Below are 7,347 nucleotides of genomic sequence, written 5' to 3' on the forward strand. Positions count from 1 at the left end.
CCATGACTATAGTCTTCAGAAAATTCATAAACAGATATACCCGGGAAGACCTGTGGTGAGCTCAGTTAATTTGCCCCACAGATATAAAATCTCTCTTTATTTTTATGAAATAAGCTCGGTCAATAATTCCCGCATTTTGATTGGTTTTCACCTATGATATATAAGAGAACAGACCCATAGCTTACGTCATCTTCACGAACTTTAAATTCTCTATTATATACAACAAATCACAAAAGATGTCAGATCACAGAAGACGTCAAAATGTGGTAAGGATTCAGGGGCGGATTCAGGATGTTTCTTAGGAAAGAGTGCACCACTGAAGAATGGGGTAGCTGACTGGTGACGTTTTATTTTTTTGCAGAATACCAGCTGTGTTAGAAAGTCCCAGGTCATCTAAGGGGAGGGGAGGGGGGGGGGGTGGTGCGAACATCCTGCACCCTCCCCCTAGATCCCCTAGATCCACCCGTGGAACATCAGTAACGTACTCGGCTATCGCCTCATGTGCAACATATTTGTTCTTACCACATTTTGACGTCATCTGTGATCTATTACTGAACAGACGCACGGCAACATGGAATCTATTTGTTAAATTGATTAGCGCATTAATATAGGCTTTCAAGAGCTTCCAGCCTACCCAAAGGACATCAGACTTGCTAAAGAAGACAGCAAAGTGAGACCAACAACCTAAAAAACATTTCTTGTCTCCAAAGATGATCCATCGCTTTGAGTCATGTAGCAGCTCTCGTAACGTAAAATGTGATTGGCTCGATACCCAAGCCAAAAACAAAAGACTAAACAATTGAAACATTGACTTAGACTTAAGGACGGTGCCTACTATTGTTATTTTGCATACGTTCTGCGCATCTCGAGATACTCGGATTTCCTATGGGTGGTGCTTACTAATACAGGGATATTTTTGTGCGGCTCAAAACTACGCGGAGAAAGCAAAACTTAGTAAGTGCTCTTGGTATCCAAAAAGAAAATTTGGGGTAACCACGCATTTTTCAGAGATAATTAAGCATCAAGTTGGAAAAGAACGCTATACATTGCTCTGTATTTTAAAGCTTTTTACAAGTGTTATTGATTAATTATCGTCGAAAAATGCCTGGTTATCCCCAGTTTTCTTTTTGGATTTCAATAACACTTGTTAAGATCTGCTTTTCCCGCATATTCAGTAAACCGCACAAAAATACCTGTGAATTGGTAGGCACCGTCCTTAAAAACAATAGAAGCTGCTTACAAATTGCATACCGTAAATCCTCTATTAAGCCCCCGCTCTCAAATAAGCCCCCCTTTTCAGAGGAGAAAAGTTAACAACCCCCCCCCCCTCTCTATTAAGCCCCCCTCTCCCCCTCCCCCAATCCTTATTTTCACAAAAAAATTAATGATTAACGTGTACTGATCAGTTATGATTTATTCAGGCTGGAAGTTCATATTGTTCTTGGTCTTCGGCGGCATGACCTCCAACTACATATGCTTAACTTTCTCAATTTTGCGCTCTAGTTTGCCAGTGACTTTAATTGTACAACGCGTAAGTCTACTCTGTCTCATACCACGGTATTTTTGCTACAGGTGATGCGTTTCGATAAATTAAATAAGCTCCCCCTCTCTTTTAAGCCCGCCCTCAAAAGTGCTTGAAAAAAATAATCCCCCCGGAGGGCTTAATAGAAGATTTACGGTAAGTCGCATACCAAACAATTGCAGGTTACGAGAGCTGCAACATTACTCTGATCACTTTGTACATACATTCCCAACAAAATGAGATAACATGTGTTAGAGAGCGCCGAAAGAAAAACCGCGGCATGGTTTATATTCATTTCCTACCTCTGTGCTAGTCAAATTATAGAACTGATACCCAATCCAAATGATTTCGGTTTCAGAGGTGTGAACTACCTTCAGGCCGAAGGTTTTGCAATGAGCAATAACGGTGCTCTAGCGTACGATAAAACTTTTCTGGGGTCATTCGAAGAAAGTTGTAGCTACCCCTATATTCGAAGGCAATCTTCCAGTATTTATGTCACATCGGCGACATATTTATCACCTAGAATAACACTAAAATGTCTCACCAGTCTCGTAAAGAACCGTAATACGCGCAATGATCTAGTAGGACTCTGAAAGCAAGGTTAATTTTCTTGATACTACGGTTTGCTGAATCAGGGAATACTGTCAAATGGCAAATACAAAGTCTGAGCCCCAAAATTGGTATCCAAATTCAACCTGTCCTCCAGTCACGAAGGTTGGTCAAGTCCTTGTCCCAAAAGAGAAGTAATGCGTGGTTCATAAATTATGTCTGGTGCACAACCCACACTTACACCAACGCACAAAACACCTCAGCAAACACAAATTGTGATTCAGCAATTTGGAGGCATCCCGAGGAACAAGGACTACCAAAGGCTGAGTTAGACAACAAATAGGTTTCTGATTAGTATTTACAAGGCTAAAAGTTAAAAAAAAGTAGAAGACCGAACGTTTTCGGCGTTAAGCCATCTTTAGGAGTCTGGGTAGTTTGACCGTCCGCGTGATTGTGTATTTATGTCTATCAGGTAATTCCCGATGGGAAGAGTTTCGCTATGTAGCAATGAATTTGTTTGTTTAGGGCAGGTTTCCATTGTTGGATCATTAGGCCTTCAAAAATTCTGCGTTTGTGTAAGGATTGCGCCGTGCAGAGTATACGCCAGCTAAAAAAATGCGAAGGATTTTCACGTAGGTGACGGCCAGGTTCAGAGTCATTACATATGTTGGAATGTTCTTGAATTCGCACCTGCACGTTTCTCATGGTCTCACCGATGTAACTGTTACTGCAAGAACAGTCTCCTTTATAGATCACATGTGATCGATGAGTGTTTTTGTCTTTCAAATTGAAAAGGCTTTTGATTTGTTTACTTTGCCAAAGGATAATGAAAATGTGATTGAAACCCGTGAATGTTTTCAATTTGGAAATGAAGATTTTACAGTCTTTCGTTTCTGCTGCAGTAAGGGATCTAGATAATGATTTCGTTGCGTTCTTCGAAAAGGAAATTAGGAATCAAAATATGATCTTCTGGTGGATCTTTCAGAAGACTGTAAACTGTGTGAGAAATAAAACGCTTAAGATATCCTGCACTTAAAAAGGTTGTTTAAATTGTTTTGACATCGTTGTCAAAATCAGACGAAATGCGTTTCGTTCTTTGGAGGGCGCCAATAATAAAATTTCTTTTCCATTTGGTAGGTATTTCTGATTTCCAATGCGTTCGTAGTTTTCCTGGTTTCTTGTAGACTTTGCAGTTGAACTTGTTAGCATAAGTGAAAGAAGTGTCGAGGAAATGGTCAGGATTTACTTCGACAGTAAAAACAATGTTAGGATGGTAACTGTTGAGGCGTTCAAGTAGGTCATCAGGGTTGTCTTTTTTCTTTTTGGAGAAACAATCATCAACATACTGGTCGTAAAACGTTGGGTTAAAGTGTCGAACAACTTCGGACTCCAGTTTTGCCATGAAGGTATTTGCGAGAACTGGAGATAAAGAGTTTCCCCTTTGTTTGTAGAGGTGGCCATTGAAACTGAGAAGACGCTTGTAAAGAAGTTTGGAGCTGAATTTGGGTAGCTTGTTGTGCGTGTAAATTTCTTCAATGATATGGTCAATGATGTCATCCAGAGGTACTTCCGTGAAAAGCGAGGAGACATCGTATGAGACTAGGGCTTCATAATCATTGAGGGTTCTGTTCTTAAGACGCTCAGTGAAGTCCGTGGTAGTTTTAATGCTGTATTCATGCTCAGTGAGAGGGAATAAGTAGGAAGCCAGGTACGCCGTAGCTGTTTCATAGTACCAGGTGCCGCAAGTGCTGACTATCGGACGAGGTTTAAGGTTTCCTGTAGTGATTTAACTAGGGTTGTTAAACTTGTGGGTTTTGGCAGTGCCATATAGGGAGGAAGGTTGGTAAGACGTCGGCTTGATCTTATCCAGGGGTAGTGTTGATTTGAAATAACGGGTCAGAAAGCTGTGGAAGGTTTTCAGGTCTTTCAAGGTGTTGTCGTCAGTTTCGATGTACTTCCCATTGGTTATACCTTCTTGGATCATAACTTCTAGTTTTTTGACATAGTCTTCACGCTGTATAATAACAACAGATGAGTCTTTGTCACCACAGAGGACAGCGATGTTAGGATCAGATGCTAGCTTGTGTAGTACTTTGTAGGTGAAATCTGAAGTGTTGAGAATGTTTTGATAGAACAGTTTTGAATGGATGCGAAGGAATTGTTTGAAATCTTCATGTTGGCTGACAGGGACACCAGAGCTTACTTGTGTGAGGAGAAATTCCAACTCTGACAAAAGGTTAAGTTTGACGTGTCGATTCTTGTCGATGAAATTGTGGTTGAGACCAAAACGCAGGTGATGTAAACCACTGACAGCAAATTTGACGATAGGAACTGAAAAATAGTTTTTTTTTGTGTTTAGGTTCCAACAGTTTTGACGGCTTGTTGTCTTTTGTACAGAGAGAATCAAGTCTTTCTGTTTCGAGCGATTTTGATCCCATACGATGTAGAGATTTATAAGCTCCTGTACCGTATTGAGAAACAATGACTGTTCGTAAAGTTGAGAAATCGATGTTAACACGTCGGAGTTTTAGACTGTGTACTTGAAGGTTAGCTTTAAGGATACTCTTCACGGCGGCGTAACGGTTGACGTCAGATGCGAAGTTTCCGTTTACTTTGGCAAAGGTTGGAGTGCAACGGTTCCAAAGACATTTCTGTGCGAAAACAATGCTTGCGGCGGTACGCTGGAGTTTAGATGTTGGGTGCTTCAGCTTGTGATAGAATGGAGCGATGCCTTGGGGTAAGATGATGTCCATAATATTCGCTCACTAAAAATGACTAGTATTTACAGGGCTAAAAATTTTAAGAAAGTAAAAGACCGAAAGTTTTCGGCGTTAAGCCATCTTCAGGGTAGTTTGACCGTCCGCGTGATTGTGTATTTATGTCTATCAGGTAATTCCCGATGGGAAGAGTTTCGCAATGTAGCAATGAATTTGTTTGTGTAGTCCAGGTTTCCGTTGTTGGATCATTAAGCCTTCAAAAATTCTGCGTTTGCGAAAGAAAGGACGAACTACCCTGAAGATGGCTTAACGCCGAAAACGTTTGGTCCCTTTACTTTTTAAATTTTTTTTAGGCTTGTAAACACTAGTCATTTTTACTGAGCGAATATTATGGACAAATAGGTTTCTGTTTTGAAAACATGTAGATCGAAGTTTGATTGTTCAATTTTTCAGGTGATCTTCACTAATTAATGATTTGAACCCTGAGTTAAATACTCAGAAAGACTAGTATGTTGACCCAATGCACTACAATTTTAGTGCACTTCCCTGCTAGCAGAGGCCTCTTTTCTTTTGCATTCGCTGGGCTGACGAGTAAGGGAAAGGAGACCTCTGACATGGGTCGAAACTCCTCACTGTGATGAGCATGCGCGGCGGTTACTTAGCGACCGAATCCTCACGTGATGTTTTGTGGGCTCACTTAACATCAGCGGATTTACTGTTAAAGAATGTGCGGGACATAGCTGGCAAAAGTCACAGTCAGCAAACATATCATGGGGCCAATCTTGACCCTAGAGCTCTTCTCTTGGCTGAGGGAGAGAAGAGCTCTGGGGAGCCCTGAAACAAACTGTTTTCTCATTGGTTTTCGTGAAGAACAATCAAAAGCGGCTCTAATTGGTGTACGAGGCGTGAACAGGCGCCGTAAGGTCCAAATGGCCAATTTTTGGCTACAAGTAGCCTAAGGCGCATTTTATCCTAGATAGAGTTTTCCAGAGCCTTGTGTCGATCCAAGGCTCTGGTGACGAGAATGATCATGGGGCGTGCGGCTCAGAGTGACGTCCAAGGTTGTGGACGGCGGTTAGATCAAAGTGAGTATCGACCAATGGCAGAGGTCTCTTTTCCCGTACTCGTCAGCCCAGTAAACTCAAGAGAAAAGGCGACCTCTGCTAGAAGGGAATTATGATTCTCATCCGTGTCGAACAAGATGTTTTTGTGTTTTTCACTTATATCGCAACGTTTTATCATCAAATGATGCTTAAAAGACGTAATTGTTATGTTAAATGTTATTTTCTGTTATTGTAATAACTTTGCGATTACTCCGAGTCTCCCGGCATAGAAAGTGTGTATCAATATTCCAAGAATGAAATTGGTGAGAACGGTGTGGACATTTAGAGAGAAAATTGAACATTTATCGTCAGGTGCTCATCTCCTCCATTTAACCTCAAATTTGGTGAATTCACGTCGTTGTCAGGAAGTCGAGGGCAGCATAGAAAATACACGTGCAGGACACGAAGAGCTTTTGTTTTTGCTCATCAGGCCTATTGTTTCATGCTTATGCTTAAGCTCCCTTATTTGGCCTAGTAGTAAACATGGCCAAAACTTCAGCGATCTACCGCTGCGGACTGCTGTTATCTCCCTAACTCCACACACGGACCTACACCTGCACATTTGTTTTTTCATATACGATAAACAGGTTTCTGAGTTCCAGGAAAAAAGGGAACGGCTAAACGTAAATCCAGGGCGTCAAAGACACCCTAAGGGTACACAATATCCCCCTCGACACAGCTTTTAGACTTTCGGCTGATAGTAACTGTTCTACCCAATCCAATCCTGGATGAAACGGCACCAAACCCTTAACGAACACTCATTGTTTGACCTGAGGAAGGGATTAGTACGCAAAACAAAATTAATCTGTCACGATGTCCCGTGTTTTAAAGGAAAGCATTATTTTTTTCCTTTAACTATTTTTAATGGTCGGTTGTACAAAAAAGAGAACTTTCGTCATCCTAATCTACATCCATTGCTTGTTGTTATAAAAATGGGTTTTATACAGAATACTTTTTGTTATTTTCACAATTTTTTTACAGGACCAATTCGGTATCCACGGTTTAAAAAAATATATAACCCATCACTTAAGACCCACGTGGCATTTGTTGTCTCATGATGTCGTTGGGGTCAAACGATTGCGTGACGAGTCAATTGGATGTCTGCGAGGAGGGAAACGATTTTTTTGGGGAGCGGGACTGGCTCAGTGGTGAAAGCACTCGCCTTTCAACAATGTGGCCCGGTATCGATTCCCTGATTCGACGCCATATGTGGGTTGAGTTTGTTGGTTCTCTACTCTACTCCGAGTAGTTTTTTTCCCACGGTACACCGGATTTCCCCTCTCCTCGAAAATCAACATTTGACTTGATTTGTCCTGATTTCAGTTAATGTGTAGTCTCCCTAATTAGTAGAACACTCGTGCTCATCTAAAAAACCTTGAGACTTAAATAAAGCAACAATGGAATGCCGACTGTTCAACGTTTTCAAAGTCGCTTTATGTTGCTCCGTGTGATTCTA

Source organism: Montipora foliosa, chromosome 8 (genome assembly GCF_036669935.1).
Source record: "Montipora foliosa isolate CH-2021 chromosome 8, ASM3666993v2, whole genome shotgun sequence".
NCBI lineage: Eukaryota > Metazoa > Cnidaria > Anthozoa > Scleractinia > Acroporidae > Montipora > Montipora foliosa.